The sequence below is a fragment of the Schistocerca nitens genome, chromosome 4 (genome assembly GCF_023898315.1).
Source record: "Schistocerca nitens isolate TAMUIC-IGC-003100 chromosome 4, iqSchNite1.1, whole genome shotgun sequence".
Classification (NCBI taxonomy): domain Eukaryota; kingdom Metazoa; phylum Arthropoda; class Insecta; order Orthoptera; family Acrididae; genus Schistocerca; species Schistocerca nitens.
Window position 1 is genome coordinate 299,438,209 of NC_064617.1, and position 24,426 is coordinate 299,462,634.

General features: G+C 43.7%; 1 pseudogene; it reads left to right on the forward strand.

Annotated features, from left to right (window-relative positions):
* Positions 1-20,697: 20,697 nt before the first annotated feature.
* On the forward strand, positions 20,698-20,815 carry LOC126254270 (5S ribosomal RNA; annotated as a pseudogene).
* The last annotated feature ends 3,611 nt before the right edge of the window (positions 20,816-24,426 follow it).

The following is a 24,426-nucleotide window of genomic DNA, read 5'->3' on the forward strand; positions in this document are numbered from 1 at the left end:
CTTCCTGGTTTGTCTCCAGTGCTCCGTCTTGTCTTTGAAGCATAAGTTCGGTGATAGATATCCTATTACGTTTTCTCTGAAGGTTCTGTAAAAATTTAGTGTTCTGTTTTTGCCTAAGTCCTCTTCTATGTCCTTCAACATGTTGTTTTCGTAATCTTTTTTTCTCTACGGACTATTTTCAAAGAAGTTTCCTACATGTTGGTGAATTCCTCCCATTTTTTGTATGTTCTATGGACGTTAAACTGTTACCAGGCTTATATTCTCTCTCTTGTTGCATGTCATCTTCCATCATATGTGTTTCCTATTTCCCTGTAATTGCCAATGTTTTATAAGTTCTTTCATTTTTTCTGGGAGTTCTGATCAGTCACTACTCTCTATTTTCTTAATTTTTTTCTGTTATTTCTTTCTTGTTTAGTTGCAGAGACTCAGCGTCAGTTCTGAAAATTCAGGTCGTTCTCAAGATCCGTCTGTTGAGTATAAATTTTGTTTGGATGCAGATTAGGAAAAATCCTTTCTTTGTTCTTACATTCATAATTCCTCTAGCATTTTTCCTTGATATCGCTGTGAGGCGAATGTGAAATTCTTCTGGGGCATTGTTTTGGGATTTACAAGCATGTAGTTTCTTGCGTGGTTTCTGAAATTACGTTGACGTATTTCTGAGGTCTAAATTCCTGCAGAAATTTCAGAAATTTATTAGGTTCTCTCCATTGTTGTTCGTCCTCTTGTGAGCCATGTGTTTGCCTGTTGTGTCTCTGAATTTTCTTGGCTGTCTAATTGGACTTTAAAATCTCCTAGTAACTTTTTTACGTGATTCGTGGGGATATTCACAGAATTCTTCTACCATCTGTTATTTTTGTTTTTTTATTTTTGTTGAGGATGTATCTTGCTTAGTGTACAGGCTGTTTCCAGTCGTATTTTGAATACTGATATTTGTTCCTGATTTTGAGGTGAAATCTATTACAGAGTCCAGTATAGATTTATGTACTACAAATCCTGTTACGAAAGGTTTGACACTTTTTCCTGGAATGGTTATGGCCGATTTTCCCGTGTGTATTCTGTAGTTTTGAGTCAAACAGGTTCTCATCTGAGAATCATGTTTCCTGTATTACCAGTATTGTTATATTGAATTTATCCATTATGTTTGTCAGTTGTTTGAATGTACCTAGATGCAGTAATATGTTTGTTCGAGTGCGTCCACGTAAAGTACGCTCTTGCTCTTGAGGGTTTTTGAAAAGCACGTTCTCATCAAGAGATGTCTGATCTCAACTCAATAGTCAGGTCTGTTGGCCGGCCGCTGTGTCCGAACGGTTCTAGGCGCCCCAGTCTGGAACCGCGCTACCTCCACGGTCGCAGGGTCGAATCCTGCCTCGGGCATGAATGTGTGTGATGTCCTTAGGTTAGTTAGGTTTAAGTAGTTCTAAGTTCTAGGGGACTGATGACCTCAGTTGTTAAGTCCCATAGTGCTCAGAGCCATTTGAACCATGAAGTCTGTTACCCGGTCTTTTACTTGGACGCAGGTTAGTGGATTCTTTCCCATTGTTCTGTCATGACTATTGGTTTGTACTGAGATTTTGGTGGTGAAATCCCAAAGGCTCTCACTTACTTTCGACTGGAGTTTTCAGTTACAAAAGGTTCAGTCATCACAGCCGAGCTCAGAGAGCAAAAAGACGCTGACGAGAGTGCTAGTGGCGACCTCACGGAACCTCGCACATTGCTACCACCCGAAACAAGTTGGACCCAGGCTTTTTAAGCCTCCTCCTTCCTCATCGTTTGCGAGATGAGGTCCAGGGATTGGGATCAGCAATGGCGCAGTTATAGATATATCAATAAATTTTCATACAATTATTTACAGAAATGTTCTTGTTCATGGTTTCCTTTCCGTGGTTCAGGTTTTCCTTATTTTCTGGCCCTCGTCGTTGTAATAATCTTTGTGATATCGGTTTAAATGACTTTCCTCTACCTACAGCGTAGGAACGTACACACAAGCTACATTCAGTTTCTTCTTGGTAGGCTTATCTTTCAAAAAACAGTCATTAACACAGTCTTCTCTGTGACATCTACACTCACGTCCCTCCCGCCCCCCCCCCCCCCACCAAAAAAGAAGACTAGAGATAGCACGTTCATATTCACAGGACCTGTACTTTATTGTATTCTGCAGAAATGATTAGCATTTCAGTCAGTTCGGTTCGGCGTATGTCCTGTTGCCTAGTAGGCTCAGGGTTCGCTATGGGCCCTGTTAACTTGTTCCGTGCGTGATGGCATCGACGCATATAAGGCGCGAATGCCATTCTGTGGTATAGCCATTTATGCTGCATTCACCTGCTTCAAAGTTCCATCTGTGGTGGTCGGAATAGGGTCACAGCGCTGCAGCCGTCGTTTCACTAATCCCACATATTTTAGATTGGCGACAAGTCTAGTGATCTGGTGGGTCAGGGTAAAAGGCTGACATCCTGCCACACCAAGAAGGCACGTGTTCGTGCGTCAACATGTGGTCGTGCATTGTCTAACTGAAAAATGGCGTCTGACGTATTGTGCAGGATGGGTATGGCTATGCCTCACGGAATGTCACTCACGTAGGTCACACTAGTCACAGTGCCCTGGACACGCACCAGTTGTGATTTATGGTTGTACTCAGTAGCACCCTACACCATAAGGCCTCGACTTGGCGCTGTATATCAAGTGCGAATGCAGTCACTGTCATGTTGCTCACCATATCCGTGCCGAACCACAATGCAGTCATCATTTTCAAACAAACGGAACTTGGATTCGTCCGAAAACACTATCTGTTGCCTTTCCTGATCACAGTACCGCCGTTCCATACCCGCATTTCCGTCTAGCATGTTTCTACACATTCGTCAAAGGTAGACGGAGAAGTGGTCGATGCGCACGTAAACCATGCTTTAATAAACTGCAACGGACTGTCTTCCCTGAAAGTGTACGGCGTGTTACACCGTTGCGCCAGAGCCGCGGAGGACGCAATCCGTCCTGCAATGTCATTAGGTTGAGGTGTCGATCTTCTCGGGTGTGGTATGGATAGTGCGACCTGACCCATCTCTATATGAAGATGGTATCTGTTCTTTCGGACATGTCCGAAAGAACAGATACCATCGGTGACCGTGCAGCGCTCTAGAATGAAATGATAATTAAATCAAGACCCTACGCTGTCGACAGGCGTTGATACACATCAACGGGGACAGTTGAAAATGTGTGGCCCGACCGGGACTCGAACCCGGGATCTCCTGCTTACATGGCGGACGTTCTATCCATCTGAGCCACCGAAAATAATGCCCTCGGTGGCTCAGACTGAGAGATGGTCTTCCATGTAAGCAGGAGATCCCGGGTTCGAGTCCCGGCGGGGCACACATTTTCAACTGCCCCCCTTGATGTATATGAACGCCTGTCGACAGCGTAGGGTCTTGATTTAATTATCATTCCATTCCGACCCATCTCGTCGCGTTAAACGGCCTTGTGTGAAACATTCTGCACACATCCGTTGCACTGTCGAAACACTTGGTCTTACACGAGCAGCAGTTTCCCGTATGGATCTGTCACGTTCTGTCATGCCAATAATGCGCCCTCATTCATACTCACTGATTTGACGGTATGGTTCGCGCATGCGTCTGGGAGACATCCTGCACGTCTGCTCAAATCACACAGATCCATTACCTTCGGTTTATAGTGACAATGAGGGTCAAAGGCACATTTCACCAGTGGGTGACGTTGCGACGCGATATTTATGTTGACCTAGAACCCTCCAGCCGACATGATTCAAATGCTAATTATTTCTGAAGAACATAATAAAGTACATCTCTTGTGAATATAAACGCTCTATCTCCAGTCGTTCAAGGGGTTCTGTTTTTTCTTAACATGAGCGTAAAAAAAAATCCGATAGCTAAATATGTAATAACTTTCTGACAACGCTCTTTCACAATAGGATTCCTCGAATCTACATAATCTTCAACGTGTCTACTTCTCTATATCAAATACATTAAAATACACAGTGGCGATGTCCGTCCACCGTATGTCGTCAAACGCCGCCTTGTGCATCTTCGCCTCGTATCCTGTAGTTGTTCTGCAGATGACATTAGACAGTACAGTACTCGAAACTCAAACTTACTCGGCCATTAATCACGTCCGCCGGCCGTCTCTTGCGCGAATGGTTGTAGAAACAATCCGAGGGCAATTTAAACCAGGCCTGACAAAACGGGGCTCTCGAGCCACTCTTCTCCAATAATGCTCGCCCCATGCCGTCATAGCTTCGCCGCTGGCTACGGGTCTGTTGTATATCAACAGTAGAGTGGAGCAGATTCTCTTCGACTGTTTCCTCAACTACGCCATATATTGTATGCTTAAACTCATTGAAAGCTCAGAAATCCTTGAGCGACGGCGTGTTCGTGAAAGTCTGTGCAACATAAAAGGCAAGAGCGTTTGCGCTAAACTGTTTAAAACACCTTATCGCTACCTATTACTGTACCAAGGGGATCTCTAGACAAAGGACACAGCATAAAACAGAAATTACGTAGTTTAATGCAAAATGTAGACATTGTTCTTTGTTTGTAAAAGAGAGTACTGATTCTTCAGATCTTAATCAACGATAAATTTTTATTTGCGTGATAATCAGTGACTTCTCTTATCATGAACACAAAAGGTTTGGATATTTTTAATGCAGTTAAAAAGTGTGTTGACAAAATTGGTGGTTTTAAAAAATCCCCAGCAGTTTCTATCGATGTTGATTGAGCGATGGTTCGTAGCGAAAAGGGCTTATATGGTCAACTGAGAAAAAATGGAATAAGTTGTTCAATTTTTCAATGCATTAATCATCAGTAAACACTACGTAGGAAAGGTGTCAAAATGCTGTCCCCAACGAAAGATAAAAGAAAATTACGAATATAAAACACGGACATAGTCGAGCACTATCTCAACGAGGGACAAAGCCAATGAGGAGTACGTCTTAATTCTGAAAGTCATTTCTTCAGTGCAGGAGAATATTTAGCTATTTTTTTCGTTTAAAAAATGTATTTTAAGTTTTTGAATAAAGAGGTAAAATCCAGTGCTACGGAGTTTGAAAATGAGCAAAAGGATTTACTTTATTTCATAAGGAACAGCATTTCTAATACATTTTACAAATCATCGAAATAACTTTCATTTCCAAGGAAATGAACGGTCTGTTTCTGTTATGTTTACAGATATAAATGAATTGTGTTGTAAACACATCTACCTTACATTAAATAAGGAAAATTTTTGTCATTACCTGGGTTGCTGTGAACTGAACCAAGAATACAAGGAAGTAAGACTTTCAAGACTTACTTCCATTATTGAAGAAATCTCCAGTGAGTTTCATAACAATATGCACATTTTAAACCTCTAGAACTGGATATCATTTCCATTAATGATACCATGGAAATTAGTCTCGGAACTGTTAGAAGTGATCTTCTAGTAGCCGGCCGCTGTGACCGAGCTGTTCTAGGCGCTTCAGTCCGAAACCGCGCGACCGCTATGGTGGTCACCCATTTGATTTTTTTGAACTTCTAGTAGAAGTGTGCACTTTACAAAATTATCTGTTCATTCTACTTCTACCCATGGCAGAAAGAAATGGTGCAATTTTTAAAATCAAGTCACAGGATCAGTACGCAAAACTCTCAGACTTTACATTTAATTTTTTCTTTCAAGGTCGGTATACATTTTTGAAGATATGTTTCCTTGAAAGAAGTACTTGGAATCTCGTCAGGATAATGCAATGACTACTGAGTCGTCATAACATTCACTTCTTTTCACTACAAAGCAAACAGAAATCAATATTGCATAACAGGTCAAGACCAAATTGAGCAGATCTAAAATAAATATTTAAATGCCTCTTTAAAGTAAAAGTTTGAGATAAGCAACCAAATAAAGATCGAAGTTTTAGTAGTTCAGGTCATATGTCGTTTCCATATACACTCCTGGAAATGGAAAAAAGAACACATTGACACCGGTGTGTCAGACCCACCATACTTGCTCCGGACACTGCGAGAGGGCTGTACAAGCAATGATCACACGCACGGCACAGCGGACACACCAGGAACCGCGGTGTTGGCCGTCGAATGGCGCTAGCTGCGCAGCATTTGTGCACCGCCGCCGTCAGTGTCAGCCAGTTTGCCGTGGCATACGGAGCTCCATCGCAGTCTTTAACACTGGTAGCATGCCGCGACAGCGTGGACGTGAACCGTATGTGCAGTTGACGGACTTTGAGCGAGGGCGTATAGTGGGCATGCGGGAGGCCGGGTGGACGTACCGCCGAATTGCTCAACACGTGGGGCGTGAGGTCTCCACAGTACATCGATGTTGTCGCCAGTGGTCGGCGGAAGGTGCACGTGCCCGTCGACCTGGGACCGGACCGCAGCGACGCACGGATGCACGCCAAGACCGTAGGATCCTACGCAGTGCCGTAGGGGACCGCACCGCCACTTCCCAGCAAATTAGGGACACTGTTGCTCCTGGGGTATCGGCGAGGACCATTCGCAACCGTCTCCATGAAGCTGGGCTACGGTCCCGCACACCGTTAGGCCGTCTTCCGCTCACGCCCCAACATCGTGCAGCCCGCCTCCAGTGGTGTCGCGACAGGCGTGAATGGAGGGACGAATGGAGACGTGTCGTCTTCAGCGATGAGAGTCGCTTCTGCCTTGGTGCCAATGATGGTCGTATGCGTGTTTGGCGCCGTGCAGGTGAGCGCCACAATCAGGACTGCATACGACCGAGGCACACAGGGCCAACACCCGGCATCATGGTGTGGGGAGCGATCTCCTACACTGGCCGTACACCACTGGTGATCGTCGAGGGGACACTGAATAGTGCACGGTACATCCAAACCGTCATCGAACCCATCGTTCTACCATTCCTAGACCGGCAAGGGAACTTGCTGTTCCAACAGGACAATGCACGTCCGCATGTATCCCGTGCCACCCAACGTGCTCTAGAAGGTGTAAGTCAACTACCCTGGCCAGCAAGATCTCCGGATCTGTCCTCCATTGAGCATGTTTGGGACTGGATGAAGCGTCGTCTCACGCGGTCTGCACGTCCAGCACGAACGCTGGTCCAACTGAGGCGCCAGGTGGAAATGGCATGGCAAGCCGTTCCACAGGACTACATCCAGCATCTCTACGATCGTCTCCATGGGAGAATAGCAGCTTGCATTGCTGCGAAAGGTGGATATACACTGTACTAGTGCCGACATTGTGCATGCTCTGTTGCCTGTGTCTATGTGCCTGTGGTTCTGTCAGTGTGATCATGTGATGTATCTGACCCCAGGAATGTGTCAATAAAGTTTCCCCTTCCTGGGACAATGAATTCACGGTGTTCTTATTTCAATTTCCAGGAGTGTAGATAGTAGGTGGGGCTCACGATCCCCGACGACAAACAATCATCCATGCAATTGGCCGGCATGGCTCTGACAAGATCGTGACGATACTGCGCGAATTAAGCTGGAGGGGGTCACTCGAGAGGAAAGACTCGAGATCCACACTTTGCAAGTCTGCTTTAAACGTTTTTCATAATTTTCCGACTTGAGTACTTTGTAAAATGTTCTATGTTGAATATGAAACGCCGGCCTTAGAGGCCGAGCGGTTCTAGGCGCTTCGGTCTGGAACCGCGCTGCTGCTACGGTCGCAGGTTCGAATCCTGCCTCGGGCATGGATGTGTGTGATGTCCTTAGGTTAGTTAGGTTTAAGTAGTTCTAAGTTATAAGGGACTGATGACCTCAGATGTTAAGTCCCATAGTGCTCAGAGCCATTTGAACCATTTTTGAATAACAAACCAATCAATGTTTCTCGAACAGAAGTTTCTATGGATTTTTTTTTCTTGCTTCGTAAGACACATACGACCCCCAGTGCTTGTAAAGTTACGCTCTGTACAGCCGCAGTAATGCACGCTGTAGCCCAGATGCAGAAGTGAAGGCAAACAGCTCTGCTGCCCGCTGACGCGACTTCCCAGCGCGAGTGCGAGTCCAGCCATTAAGACGGACGTCTCCCGGGGCCGCTAGTGACGCAACAACTTCATTACGGCCAGGACTTCTGCAAGTAATCGAGTTAGGCCTGGAGGGACACGGGCTGGCGGCCCACGCAGCGCCATATCAAACGGACGGACGGTCACAGGGGGGGGGGCGGTGGCCGGCGTAGGTGGCGCCTCTTCACGCCAGCCTCGTCTCCGCTTGGTTGCCGGGTGGGCCGCCTCACGAATCCGTCGTAGCGTGATAGCTGCACGCCCTCACACAAATTGGATATTTCTTCTTGAGGATACGTACACAGATGGCACTGAGAGAACTTAGTAAGCTCATCGGGCAAAATAGTAGTCTTCTCTTAAAAGAGGGCTCTGTGGAACTGACAGTAGAAGGTAATGTGATCCTTGGCCTAAGTCGCGGTTGGAATCAGTGCAGGAAGACTGGATGGCGTGGCCACGTGGCAGAATTGCAGAAAAGTAATGTCGTGTTTGGTCGTGCCCATCAGTTGCCCGGTTTGGTGCTGTATCAACTTGGCTACAAGGGTTCATCATCTACAACTCACAGCCGTGCTTTTTGAAGGTTTAAGAATGGTGTCAAAAAGAGATCCTACCCTAAGGGGACAAGGTACGAGCGTCAGTGACAATAGGTATCAAACACGGCAGGAATTCCTGCTGACAGTGACTCCAGATCCAACTCAAACAGTTTTCGAGCGGACATCGGGAAGGCATCTGCGTGCCACAAAAGCCGCCTGCTAAAAGACTCAAAATCCAACAGATCTTAAGGCAATAAAAATGTGGCAGTTAATGAGACCATTTAAAGATGCGGCGTCTCAGAACGCCTGGGGTCTACTAGATACATTGCCAGTCTGACCAACCTTCCGTCCTACAAACAATATGTACTGCAGAACAACGCAAGAAGAAGCATAAGAGGCTACTCCAAAAAATCGCTTATTTGAGCATCTATCATAAAACAGTCACCGGTGAAATATGCAGTAAGCTCTTGTCGTGGCTTTCTCTAACGACTAGTGGGACTGTGTAATTTAAGAAACCATAAACATAAAAATGGACCAGGTGCGAATAGGTCTCACGCATATATACTTCCGTAAAATCTTAATTATTTATATAGACACTCCAACCATTCCGGGAATCGAAGATTTCGACGATTTTTTTCCTGTTATCGACGTTGATAGAGGCACCTTGTCGAAGCTATGGATTCCTTGACTTTCGAGAATGTTTTAATTTCAAGTTAGAAGTCGGATAGCAAATGACAAAAAATTATTTTTCAAGTGATATAATTAAGATTAACAATCTTCTGATTTATTCCCGTATTTATAATGTGGAATCTTTCTTGTTGTAAAATTTGGTGGTTCTACGTCATCAGGAAGTACCCTATTGGTGAATTTGCGAGTATCAAAATATGTCACATGAATGGCCGTGTCTTTCGATTGCTTTGACTTAGAAGCCTAAGTCTTTTACATCGCTACGAGACCAAAGACAAAAGTTTCAATTTCACATGTCTACCAGTTCCTGAAAAAAATGGGCTCTTAACAGAGAGACGGCCAGACAGACAGACTGCTATCAAACGACAGAATTTTTTTATGATATAATTACGAATTAACAATTTTCGGATTTTTACCTTTGGTTGTAGTGTGAAAACCTGCTTCTTGTCAAACTTCATGATTCTAGGTCAACGGTTTGTACCGTACAGGTTTTGATGAGTCAGTATAGATTTAAAAGTCAGGAAGTTGTTTCTGAAAATATTTGTGTGGAGTGTAGCCATGTATGGAAGTGAAACATGGAAGATAAATAGTTTAGGCAAGAAGAGAAGCTTTAAAAATGTGGTGCTACAGAAGAATGCTAAAGATTAGATACGTAGACCACATAACTAATGAAGAGGTATTGAATAGAATTGGGGAGAAGAGAAATTTGTGATACAACTTGACTAGCAGAAGGGTCTGATGTTACGACATGTTATGAGGTATCAAGGGATCACCAATTTAATTCTGGAGGGCAGCGTGGAGGGTAAAAATCGTAGATGGAGACCAAGAGATGAATACACTAAGCAGATTCAGAAGGATGTAGGTTTCAGTAGGTACTGGGAGATGAAGCAGCTTGCACAGGATAAAATAGAATGGAGAGCTACATCGAACGAGTCTCTGGACTGAAGACTACAACAACATCAACATGACCGTATCTTTTTACTTCAATGCTTAGGAACGTAACGTTTTTCCATCAACAGGGGACCATAGACTTCAATATACATCACAATTTTCAACTTGACACGTCTGTCTATTCCTGAGAAAAAAGGATTTTGAACAGTCGATTAGAGAGAGAGAGACAGACAGACAGACAGATCAACCAATAACAACCTGATCCAATAAGGGTTCCGTTTTTATCGACTGAGGAACCCTAGAAATCACCAGTAACGCCCTTAATAGAGTTCGCGGAGTGTAGCTGGTCGGGCCGAGGTATTCAGCGACAGCGAGGTTGAAGTAGCGAACGTGTAGTCAACATATGCCCACATATAGCAATACCGTGAGTAACAGTGACGTCACAGGCGGCATCCAGTGTATAAAAGAGCGTAACAGCAGCACATTAGCAGTTATTCTATTTGACAATGACCAACAAGTGCTTGATTGAAAGATCGCCGCATTTTAACCACCCATAACATTTTATTCAATGTTATTTGGGCAAGAATCTGCTTTATTACAGCATGCAATGAATATTTAAAGTCGGATACCTTACAAAAAAGACATTGATCACAGTGGTGCACAAATTAGCTTGTCTTCAATGGGCCAAATTACACAGAAACTGGACAACAGTAGGATAGAGATATCTGTCGCGGTCCAACGAGTTGGTCCCCTATAATATGATGCAAGGTGTTGAGTGCTTCAACCGTGCAATGACACATTTACCCCCAATGTGCGGAGAGCCCATAAAACCTTCTGTGGTGTTTTCGGAGTGCTTTTAGAGCAGGGCTTCACAACATACGTGTTCGCGGAGCAAGCTGTGAGCAGCAAGGCGCGAGCACGGAGCAGCGCGAGCACGCTACCCCCACTACCGGACCAGAGCGGAGAGTGGGGAGAGTCACGTGGGGCACACAACAGCTGCCGCCAGTCAATGTAAATCCGCGGCCACCTGCAGGGATATCACTCACGAATTATTACTGCGACAAATGAAACAAATAAAGGAGAATGTACACATGCCACATAATTTTATTAGCTTCGCATTAATTTGTGAACTGTTACACAATAAAAGGTGTCACTGAAGTGTGGGATTCTCGGTTATCTTGTACTTTTTGCTCTTTACAATTGCGTCTATGCCGGCTGGGGTGGTCGAGCGGTTCTAGGCGCTACAGTCTGGAACCGCGCGACCGTTACGGTCGCAGGTTCGAATCCTGCCTCGGGCATGGATTTGTGTGATGTCCTTAGGTTAGTGAGGTTTAAGTAGTTCTAAGTTCTAGGGGACTAATCACCTCAGCAGTTAAGTCCAATAGTGCTCAGAGTCATTTCAATTGCGTCTATGTTCGGAGTAATTGTTCTTGTTCATTTTAGGCGCAGCTTGCAGTTTAAATTTCGATCAGACAATGCGTTTCTCAGGCGCGTCGTGTTACATTGCAGAGAACAGTTGTTCACAAACATACGTGGAACCGAACATTGATATTATTGTCGCCGCCAGTTTGTGCAAACGAGGAAATCTATCCTGAGGGAAGTGTCTGTAGAATTCCAAAATGTTTTTCTTGTTCTGAAAATTGTCTCTGTATTCTCCGTCACACTGCAGATCAATAATTTCTTGCTGCAGCTCAGGACTAATCTCTTAAATATTCGCTGAATATGGAGAGAACAGATCAAAATCACTGTCTAGTGCTGTCAGATCTTGAAAGCGCTGATCATCTAAACTATGTGAATAACGTTCACAGTCTTTGTGACATCTTGCATGGATGATAATTTAGGAAAATGAGCTAGGTTTCCTGTTTCCAGCTGACTCATCCAAAGTGTCAATTTCATTTTAAAAGCTCGTATTCGATCTATGAAATGAGTAATTAGCAGATCTTTACCTTGTAGTAAAATGTTCAAAGCATTCAGATGGCTAGTTAAATCTGCTACGAACACGAGATCACATTCAAACGTGCGCGCGCATTTCCCCTCCCTCCCTCCCCTCCCTCCCTACTCCGCGACCTTGCACCTGCTCGCGAGCACGTGCCTGGGCAGACGCGAGTACTCGCGCTCAAAACCGGCCAGTTGTTAAGCCCTGTTTTAGAGTAATAATTTGGGCCCGTTCAGTTAGATCACCATGAATATGATACGGGATGTTCACTTCAAGACTCTCGGTGACCAAGAATTACCCTTACTTTGGCATCTTCGTGATGGGAATGCTGTGGACAACCCTATGTTCAGAGATTACCATAGCCATGTTCGCAGAGCTGCATGCAGAATTTCATGGTTTGACGAACATGCAGGCACTCCATTGTATTTCGTCTGACCTGCTAAATCACCCCGTCTTAATCCCATAGAATATGTGCGATTCCAGTTGGAACAAGAAGTTCTATAATTTGGTAATTATAGGTCTTCTAACTATCAATGAATAGCTTCGCCGGCCGGTGTGGCCGTGCGGTTCTAGGCACTTCAGTCTGGAGCTACGTGACCGCTACGGTCGCAGGTTCGAATCCTGCCTCTGGCATGGATGTTTGTGATGTCCTTAGGTTAGTTAGGTTTAAGTAGTTCTAAGTTCTAGGGGACTGATGACCACAGATGTTAAGTCCCATAGTGCTCAGAGCCATTTGCACCATGAATGGCTTCATCTGGACATGACTACCTAAAGAAAAAAAAAACTTGTGAGGTATCTTCGTTGCTGAACTGAGGCTGTTACACAGGCTAGACGCCGTATTACCCAATATCAGCGTGATGTCTGAGGGTGACTACTATTTGTCTGGTGTGTTTATGTAAATGTCAGGATATACGAAGTTTTTGATTCTTAAACATCTTTTTAATGAGATAATAAAATAATGAATAAAATAACTTTTGCTTCAACCACTGCTACTGCTACCGCTACCACCCCTACTTATCAATACCTCCTCATTTACATGTACTGATGCGTGCCGTGACTCATGTGACGAAACTCTTTCTACCATACTTTAAGCAAACGAAGGCAGTATTCTTGCTTTCACGCTAACCTCAGGGAATAGTTGTGGGTGTTCTGTACATTCAGCAATTTTTTTCTGTCACTGAATAGGTGCATGGTTTCAAAGAGCTGACAGACAAAATTTCTAACCAACAAGCCTATTTCCAGTTATTGCGTGTTCTACGCATGGTTAGATTAAAAAACGACATAAATGTAATAACATAAAGTAATTTCTATGCAGGGTGGGGAAAATAAAATTTGCTTGAAAAATATTGTTTGCCCCTTAACTTATCCTTACCCAGGGCTGGTGATGAAATATTTTCTGGGTCAGTTTCATTTGGCCACCCTGTAGAAGACAATCCTTTTGGAGGTACGAGTAGAATTACTTTTTACCAGCACACGGAGCATTCGAATATAGTGGATGGATGTAATTAAATTGAAGTTGTTCCGAGCGGTGCAGTGCAGGCTGTATAGTGTATACATTACAGGACACTGCAACGGTCGTAAATATGTTCGTTAATTGGTGCGCTCTCGGAGTATGCTGAAAAAAGTAACAATTCCACATTCTGCCACCTGGTGAAAATATGGCGATGCAAGCATTCAGGCTGTAAAATGTTTCCTGATTTGTTGTCAGTATGCTGTTTGTCTCTTGGTACCGCGTGTTTATTTCTTTTGTAAAGTAATGGTGAAGAGGGTTAACAGTATTGATGTTAGCCATAAGAGAAGGAAGACCGTACACTGTCGGAAAGTATTTTTATCAGAACGGCAGCAGTAGCAGCGCTGCATAGGAGGAATAGCGCAGACTTAAACAGCCGCGAAGAAGCCCCATGTCAATAAATGAACTAGAGAACATGATCAAGAGATTACATGAAACGGGTTAATTAGGTGATACATCAGGGAGAGGGGGGCGGCCCATTCCCGTGGCGGTTGTTGATGAGGTTGCTGGAGCTATAGCAGACCGTGTAGCACATGCCCCAAATTCTGTAGCCAGTGCTCGAGCTATGTGATGGGAACGGATGACAAATGCCTCGGTTGTATTCTTTGGATGGACGAGGCACATTTTACTCTCCATGGTGCCGCGAATGCACGGATCTGTCAGAATAGGGTTCTATTCCGCCACCTATTGTGCGGGAACATGCATTGCACTCAGATTACGTGAATATAGGGTGTGATTTCACAAGATCCTTCATTCTTGCTCAGTTTTTCTTCGAGGAGATGACACCTCACGAGTCTTTTACGCCGATGAGCCAAAACATTACGACCGCCTGTTTAACTGCATTTTGTTCCAATTTTCAGACACAGTAGAACAGAGATTCTGCTTGGCATAGACTTGAAAGTCCTTGACAAGAAGTACGGGGCATCTGAGGTCTACACACATGTCAAGCAATTCCCGCAAATAACGAGATGGTGGTTTACAGGCACGCAGCTCAATATATAAAGCGGGCTATTTGCAAAGTGTTGAAACAAATTATGTTCATTTTTTTATTTTTTACTGAGGTATTTGTTAACAGAAAAGGAACGTTTCACTCAACGTAACTGAAGAGGTGCATGTTTTATTTTTAAGTGTTAATCCTTGTTCTTTGCCATATCCACTTCAGTGTTTTTGGCTAATCTTTGCTCGAGCTTCTGTTTTCGAATGCCTTCGGGTGTATCCTTCACGTCAGTCAAAATAGTTTAGTGTACTTCTCCCTAAAAACACTCCTCCAGTTTTCTCAGCGCTACGTCCTGTAAAAATACATTGTTGAACATTTGCAGTACAGTGGCGTTGTATGCTCTTTCCCAAGAGAGAAAGTTGGCAAAAGCAATAGTTTCATTTGTTCTCAGTTCAGGGCTCCCACTAACATATTCTGTACAACTCGTATCTGTCTAGTATCTCATCTAGCGTAAGATACGCTAATAATCAGCTACTGCTCGGCTGGTTTGTAGCGCGTTTTCTTCACATACACGGTCCAGTCACAGTAATGTGACCACTCTCTACATTCGACCTTAGTGTGCAATAACCACTGACATACAGCAGGTGACAGCACTAGCAGTGGGGAGTGGGGGTGGGGTGGGGGGTATATAAAGCACGTCAGGGGGAGCGGAAAACAGTGGTTTATCTGACGTTCAAAAGGGCGTGACCATTGGCCTTGAGGCCAAGGTTGCAAGCAGCTCCAAAACGTCTAATTTTTAAACTGTCAAGAGTGCCAACGCGGTCAGAGTATACCGTGCATGGAGAAATGGCGCTGGCCAAAACCGGCGCTGAGGCAAATGTGGTGCACCATGGGCATTGATGACATGAGTGTACGACAGTTGCGGAGATGTGTACGGGCCAATATGTGCAACTGTTGAGCATCTGACTGCCCAGGTGAAGCAAGAGGCTACCAACAGTGTCTCCAACGACCGTTCAGCAAACGTTGCTGTACATGGGTTTCCTCAGCTGGTTCCTCAGCTGGTTCATGCATCCATGATGACTGTTGTTCAACGGCGACGAAAGCTGGAATTTACTTGCCAATACTGCAACTGGAGGAATATCTTCGTTGCATTCTCTGGGTGATCTCGTCATGCTGGAAGCGACAAGGGATGAACACAAGTATGTATCTGTCCTTGAGGACCACGTCGAGCTCTGCCATGCAGTTTGCTTTTCCTCGGAACGATAGTAGTAGGAGAATGTAACATATCACATGGCTCGCAGTGTACGTGCACGGTCCGAAGAACACCAGGGCGAGTTTACCGTACTTAACTGGCCCTCAAACTCCTCGGAAGTGATTGGTACTGGAGCACGAACTCGCAATGGGACGGATTTGGAAGAAAATGGTCTTCTTCAGAGGGATTATCCCAACACTTGTCTATAGCGGTTTAGGCCTAAAGCGCGATGGAGTTTACAAGTTTCTAGAAGTGATATCAAGGGTCATATCGTACCATTTCACCGCTTCGCTTGGTAATCCGATTGTAAGAATTTATCTAATTATCCCCTATTTAGCTAAGACCATTGTTTCTTTCTATTTCTTTCCTTAACGTAGTATTTGTTGATCAGTCATCCACAAATCGACAGATATTTAAAAATTAACGCCATCCTAGTCCCAACAAAAACCGGTTTAGTGGTGGTGGGAGCGGAGGAGGGGGTTTTTGGTGTAGCCGAATTTTTCCTGTCGATCACATGTTGTAGGTTAATGGGACTGATGTACTTTATTTAAAACTTTAAGGAAAACATCCTATACGGCGTGTTTTGAATAAGGTGTTTTCCTCTGTAACTTACAAAAATAAGTGAAAGAAATATTTATTTACAGAGGTATCTCTAAGAAGCGTTACTCTCTCTACGAGTTATGAATACATTTATGTAGTTATTTTCCATGGAGCTACAGAAACGAGGTATAATTTTTTAAATAGAAAGTTATTTTGTTTATCATGTACCTGATATATTTACATCAGCTGTGTTCTAATCAATTAAAAATGAATTTCTATCAGTTTTAGCAAGGGAGCTGGAGGCGTTCAAAGTTTTAGGGACGGTCTTAATGCTGTCGGTGATTGGCTGTGTTCAGATAGATGTTTTGATCGCGAATACGCAATTTAACACCAGTAGATCTCTTTTTATGGGGACGTCTAAAGACTCGTGCTTGTGTCACCGAATCCACACCCCAGATGATTTGGAACGGGGCACCGAGGAATCTTGTTGCATGACATCAGTAACATTTCATCTCGTCCGCAGGTCGTTTAGAAACGTTCAAATGTGTGTGAAATCTTATGTGACTTAACTACTAAGGTCATCAATCCCTAAGCGTACACACTACTTAACCTAAATTATCCTAAGGACAAACACACACACACACACACCCATGCGCGAGGGAGGACTTGAACCTCCGCTGGGACCAGCCGCACAGTCCATGACTGTAGCGCCCAAGACCGCTCGGCTAATCCCGCGCGGCGTCGTTTAGAATGTGCAGCGAGTTGCGAATTCAAGAAAATGAGCACTCGTGCGAACAACTATCTTCAACAAAATAATTTTATCTCTCTAAACCAACTAAATAATTTATCTTCATACCTCCGCAGAAGAAGTAACGTTACTTACATTTAAGTGTCTAAGAAAACATTCCTTGCACTTATTATTTTGTAAATTACAGAGAAAAACACCTTTATACACACAAGCGCGTGGTATAGGTATATTTGCACATTAGCGGGTTTCGGTCTGGTGACAGCGCTGACACATCGTGGGATGAACACTAAACGTCGGAAGCATGTTGGAGCCATCCTCCGATCAGTATTATATTTTAACAGTCCTTTGTCAAATGTCTTTTGTGAAAGACGTTTTATAAAATCTTTGACGATATATTGGTGTTCTTTTGTCACTTTTCTTTCTGGATCGTCTGACTAGTCTGATTCGGCCCGCAACGAATTCCTCTCCTGTGCCAACCTCTCCGTTTCAGAGAATCACTTGCAAACTACGTCCTCAATTATTTGCTGGATATATTCCAATCTCTGTCTTCCTCTTTTGACATATCTTTTATGAAGTAGCATGATCTAGCTTTTATGAAATATTTGTCAAAGAACTTTGACATCTGTAATACGGGCGTTATCGGATCAACCGCCTTCCCCCATATCTACTCAATGGGCTTGAGAAAAGCTGCCATGAGCGCTACAGAAATACCCTCATGTCTATGAAGCGTTCCTCAATTAATTGAAGATTTGAAGCAGCAAACATCCTAAGCGACAACACTCACATTTTTCAGGAGAATGAAAAAAGTAATGCTTCTCTGTTTATACATAGCTTATTTGTACTCAAAAATGAGAAAGAATTCTGATACCACAGAATTATGGTGTACAACTCATCACTGCCAAAAATAATGAGACAAATTTGAAACAAAATAATTCACTAAGAAGGCTGTAAGCGCCATAACAAGAAACTAACTGGTTCCAAGTGCCAATAAGAAAGTTTTTGTTTCAAGTGCTATTAATACAGACCCACTGCGTTTTAGTAGCGGTAGTAAAAGTACCGACATACATCAGTAATATTTTAATGAGTATGGCTCAGGGCCGAATTAACCAATATCAATTAAGCACATCTTCATATATTACTTCTTTGCAAGAATTTTTATTTGTTACTGAGCGGGAAAGCTACACTCTTAAGAAGCTCTTAACGTTAGTTCAGGTTTTTGGATTCGGTTGTTACTTTCTAGATGCATATTACTATTGTAAAGTATGGCTGAGAACCGAAGGCCGAACGAATATTTAGGCCGCACGCGGCAGGCGAGCCGCAGTTTGATGACCACAGTTCTATAGCTTCTCAAGTTTCTCTGACAAATTACTTACATGTGTGAACAAAGAATTAAACATACACTTTTTCTTTGAAAAAAATTGCGGGATTGTTAAGGTACACTACTGGCCATTAAAATTGCTACACCGCGAAGATGACGTGCTACTGACGGGAAACTTAACCGACAGGAAGAAGATGCTGTGATACGCAAATGATTAGCTCTTCAGAGCATTCACACAAGGTTGGCGCTGGTGGCGACACCTACAACGTGCTGATATGAGGAAAGTTTCCAACCGATTTCTTATACACAAACAGCAGCTGACCGGCGTTGCCTGGTGAAATGTTGTCGTGATGCCTCGTGTAAGGAGGAGAAATGCGTACCATCACGTTTCCGACTTTGATAAAGGTCGGATTGTAGCCTATCGCGATTGCAGTTTATCGTATCGCGACATTACTGCTCGCGTTGGTCGAGATCCAATGACTGTTAGCAGAATATGGAATCGGTGGGTTCGGGAGGGTAATACGGAACGCCGTGCTGGATCCCAACGGCCTCATATCTCTAGCAGTCGACATGACAGGCATCTTATCCGCATGGATGTAATGGATCGTGCAGCCACGTCTCGATAGCTGAGTCAACAGATGGGGGACGTTTCCAAGACAACAACCATCTGCACGAACGGTTCGACAACGTTTGCAGCAGCATGGACTATCAGCACGAAGACCATGGCTGCGGTTACCCTTGACGCTGCATCACAGAAAGGAGCGCCTGAGATGGTGTACTCAGCGGCGAACCTGGGTGCACGAATGGCAAAACGTCATGTTTTCGGATGAATCCAGGTTCTGTTTACAGCATCATGATGGTCGCATCCGTGTTTGGCGACATCGAAGTGAACGCACATTGGAAGCGTGTATTCGTCATCGCCACACTGGTGTATCACCCAGTGTGGTGGTATGGGGTGCCATTGGTTACACGCCTCGGTCACCTCTTGTTCGCACTGACGGCCCTTTGAACAGTGGACGTTACATTTCAGATGTGTTACGACCCATGGCTCTACCCTTCATTAGATCCCTGTGAAACCCTACATTTCAGCAGGATAATACACGACCGCATGTTGCTGGTCCCGTACGGGCCTTTCTGGATACAGAAAATGTTCGATTGATGCCCTGGCCAGCACATTCTCCAGGTGTCTCACCAACTGAAAACGTCTGGTCAATGGTGGCCAAGCAACTGGCTCGTCACAATACGCCAGTCACTACTCTTGATGAACTGTGGTATCGTGTTGAAACTGCATGGGCAGCTGTACCTGTACACGCTATCCAAGCTCTGTTTGACTCAATGCCTATGCGTATCAAGGCCGTTATTACGGCCAGAGGTGGTTGTTCTGAGTACTGATTTCTCAGGATCTGTGCACCCAAATTGCGTGAAAATGTAATCACATGTCAGTTCTACTATAATATATTTGTCCAATGAATACCTGTTTATCATCTGCATTTCTTCTTGGTGTAGCTATTTTAATGGCCAGTAGTGTAGTTAAGATGTTTGCCAAGAGTGGGACGATTTTGTTTAAATAAAAAGGTCTGCACCACTGTGCGGCGCGGAGTCGCGTGGCAGAATAGGTGTTCTGAGTACTGATTTCTCAGGATCTGTGCACCCAAATTGCGTGAAAATGTAATCACATGTCAGTTCTAGTATAACATATTTGTCCAATGAATACCTGTTTATCATCTGCATTTCTTCTTGGTGTAGCGGCGATATCTCGTGGGCGCTTTGAGCCGTGCAGAGTGTTGTTGACAGAGGACTGGGGTGGCAAGGTGCATGAGCAGTGGGAGCAGTCCCGTGCTCTGTCGGTCGCAACACAGACTTGGCGTTTTGGAACGTGTGGTTCTGTGGTGTTGTGTTGGCAATACTGGTTTCTGACATGTTGGCTAAGGAAACTTACTGCGAGGCCCGCCAGAAAAATTAATGTGTTCATTAATTACTGAGAGCATTTCTTACGTAGAACAGCGATTTTTTTTGGTACATTAAAATGAACCTGAAGGAATACTTAATTATAAAGTCTATAAACAGCCTCGATCGCAAGAAACCTTAATTTTTGTGGTTACCGGTTTCGGTCAGTTACTGTCGATCTTCAGACCTCATGGTGGTAGGCGGTAGCAGAGAACGCTGCAGTCGTTACGAACTCCACGAAACTTCAACTGCTCTGTTCTCTGTCACTGCCTACAATCATGGTATGAGGTCTGAAGATGGTCATTAACTGAGCGAAAGAGATAACCATAAAAATAAAGGGTTCTTGCGGTCGAGACTGCTTATGTTCATTTTAATGTGTTTGGCATGGACATAGAGAGGAATATTTCGATCATGTACTGCAAGCTGCGCCAACGGCCTTGCCACAGTGGCATCACCGGTTCCCGTCCGATCACCGAAGTTAAGCACTGTCGGGCTGGGCTAGCATTCGGATGGGTGACCATCCGAACTTCCGAATGCTGTTGGCAAGCGGGCTGCACTCAGCCCTTGTGAGGCAAACTGAGGAGCTACTTGATTGAGAAGTAGCGGCTCCGGTCTCGTAAACTAACATACGGCCGGGAGAGTGGTGTGCTGACCACATGGCCTTCCAAATTCACATCTTGTGACGCCCGTAAGCTGAGAATGACATGTCAGGCGGTCGGTACCGTTGGGCCTCCATGGTCTGTTCGGGCGTAGTGAAACTGCAAACTGGTGTCTTTCTACGTCCACCCTCGCCGACTGTATCGTTTGGTTTCGTAGAAACTGGTGTAACTTGTGTTTTTGAAGTATTGACCAGGTTACGTGCCGCAGTTTGCCTCGCATGTTAGTGTTTGTATCGTGCAATATTTTTGGTTTACTTATTCTAGGACTGATGACAACTGTGTAAGTTGAAATGACATGTTTAATGTCGTAATATTAGCACAAAAACACACGCTTTTACACAGTTTTCAATGTTACAACAAAAAAACAGTTGTCAGGATAACGCATCTCGTCGACATCAAAATGTGAAGTAATCCTAAACACAATCATATTAAATATTAACTCTCAGAAGGTTAAATTTTTCTAAACGCGACAATATTAACGTTTAACTAGAAGTTTCTTTAGAGAATTGTTCCTACACTTACGTTATAATGTTGGTCAGTACTACGAAAATCGTCCGATTCCGGTTCAAAGTTCGGTGCTGTTTTTAGGATGACAATCAAGTCTACGGTGGATGGTTAGTTATGTGACACATTGAACAAAAGATTACCCAAGGTCGCTCGACTTTACAGTGGACGCAAGCTGCTGAACCAACAGGTTTACGCCTCTGCATGTGGTATTTACCTTAAGCTGAGCTGAACTGTCGTCTGCTACGCCACTCTCTTCCGCTGAAATTCCTATAAAACTAATTGCACCTTTGCTGAATTTTCCAGCAGAAACTTTCCCTATGTTTCTCGTTATGCGAGAGAACATGTACTCATATGTAGTCTTAGAATGTGGCGATATACACGCGCACGCTTGGAGCAGTGTACATATTATAATGCCCTCTCAATTCTCGCAAGAACAATTAACTAATTGGCTGGTTCACTTCTCCACAGTTGGAGCTAAACGATGCTACAGCTAATTTCTAGCTGGATATCAACCGGTGTGAATGCAGTTTTCACACGAATTATTCCTCTGCGTCGTACAGAGCATTATGCGCTCTGTTTTGCACTTGACGCCAGTTCAGAGAAGAGTCTCCGAAAATTTCCGTCTTGTCTTACTCATAGCCATACTGTCTCCCCACCTGGGTTCTTTCGCTCTGCACGTCACGGCTTTTTTCGAGCAATAGGAGCGTTCCTCTTATTTTGTGGAAACTCTCTCTATCAATCCAAGGTCCCTACCATTACATTAAGTCAAAACTTTGGCTCTTTTCTCCTTCCTAGGACGTTTCCGCCAATAGGACGTTTTGTGCCCATTCCAGATGCCCAAATAAGTACATTGACTCTCACGTGTGTAGCACTCACTGGACACGTGATCTAAAATGCGTTACTGGTCGTTTTTTGTATCCATCTGGAATACTGAAACGCATTTTTCTAAAAGCTTTCTTTCATGTCCTCCCTCAGATGAGCCATTATACTCGCTCTCCCCATCTGAGTCACCTGGTGGATCGTTGACTTTCCACCTGGGACACCCCTTTAAGTGGTTTCCGTGGTACTCCCTGTAGCGCAGCCGTGCCTCTGCCCTCATCACTCTGAATCCCAAACTAAACAGCCTCTCACTGCTTGTTCCACTTTCCACTCAAACATGCATTATAGGATGATGGTTAATTACCATCCATTGAGTATCATCCCTCTATGCGTTACATACTGATAGGCAAATTTGCTCATTACCACCAAATTAAGTTAGGTTTCATATTCACCTTCCTGATGTGATGTATAAATCTCTCATGTAAGGTGTGAATCTGACCTTCATTTGTTCTGCCACCTTACATGTTTACAAAATCTCAGAGATTGTTTGAATCTGAACTGATGTTGTATCATTTTGTTGTACCCTGTGGCTAATACTGAATTGCTTTTGGTAAACATTTTTGTGGTTAATTAGGATGTTTATCAAACATGCTGTTGAAGAATGATTAGCTACCTGTCCACATGTTTAATGGATCCAGATGGATGTCCCATAGCAGGCAAGTTTTGTCCAAGATCTGAACCCAGGACCAACAAATTCCACTACAAAAGAGAAGTTTTAAACATTTCGTTTTTAAAGTTTTGATGTTGTGCAAATTTTGATTTTACTCCCGGTAAACTGTATTTATAAAAAGCCTCTCATAAGCATGGTGTTTAGATGATTTTCTGTCTCCTTATATTCTTAAAAGGAAAAGTATTTTTCTCATTAACTTTGTTTTTACAGTTGTTCATCCTGTTGATCTTGTATCTGTTTGCTTGAGCTCAAGTGAAAGGTGTTTATTGTCACCCTCTATGGAGCGATCTAAGGTGATCTTTTACGATTTTTTTCTAACTTGTGATTTAATGAATGTACAAAATTCGTTATTGGCAATCCAGCTCATTCAATCGACTCCATCGTTTCACCCTACTGCCCAGTGGCACGATTGTGATGAACTCAACTATGCTTAGCAGGCTGACAAAGAAGAAGAATGGGAAATAAGCCTTCAAGTCTACCAATAATTTTTACAACTGTGTAAATATCCTTCGCCTTTATGGTGTGTGAGAGCCTAAAATGGCACAAGTTGTGAAACCATCTCTGCACGCTGTTGGCCACCGGGTTTCAAGTTTTCTGCATAAGTCACTATGGTAGGTTACTGTGTCAGTGACGAATATAATTATATTTTTAATACTTAATTGTCTTCCTCTCGGAAGTTGGTTATTGAATGACTTACGTGTGCACCCCATACTTAATTCTTTGCAGTTTATATTGGCAGTTGTTACGCGCGTTTTTTGACTAAATATCGTACATTTCTCGTAAAACTTCTAGGTCCAGTAAAAAAAAATCATTGATCTGGATAGCCTTGAAACTATCGTTTCTTTATAAAAATACATTATAAAAATGATTTGATTTATGAAAATGAAAAACTGATATTTATCTGGAACATCCTTCGGGTAATTGCATTGAACGTCTGTAAATTGTCAAAGTGCGTATAAAATTGAGGCTGTTTCGAAGCAGGAAGCACAAGACCATGTGGAAAATCTGGGAAACGGTTTTAGGTCGCTTCGGCTTGGCGGTTACAGCAAAGCCCGTTGCCATCAGCATCCTACTCCAAATCGAACACTGGGTGATTTGCATCGAAATCGACTGCGAAAGTCACGTAACTTGGCCGCCCACGCAGCCAGAGAGCGAAGAGGACGCAAGAAGCGTGTTGGCCAAACAATGACACAGCAATCGCCGCCTTGTGAATACCAAGTGTCAATTTCAGGCTCCCCACACGTAGCAGAAAGTAATTCCACCACTTAGTTGGGCGATCAGTGTAGAGGTTAATGGCATTGGTACTGTCGCTAAAAAGCAGTTGAAAGGTGTAGGGGAGGATACACTTTCTTGGATTAGGGGAGCCATCTTAACGTTCGCATTGCCTTTCAAGAAACATGGTAAACTAATTATTTAAGGGGATGATGCTATAAAGAATATC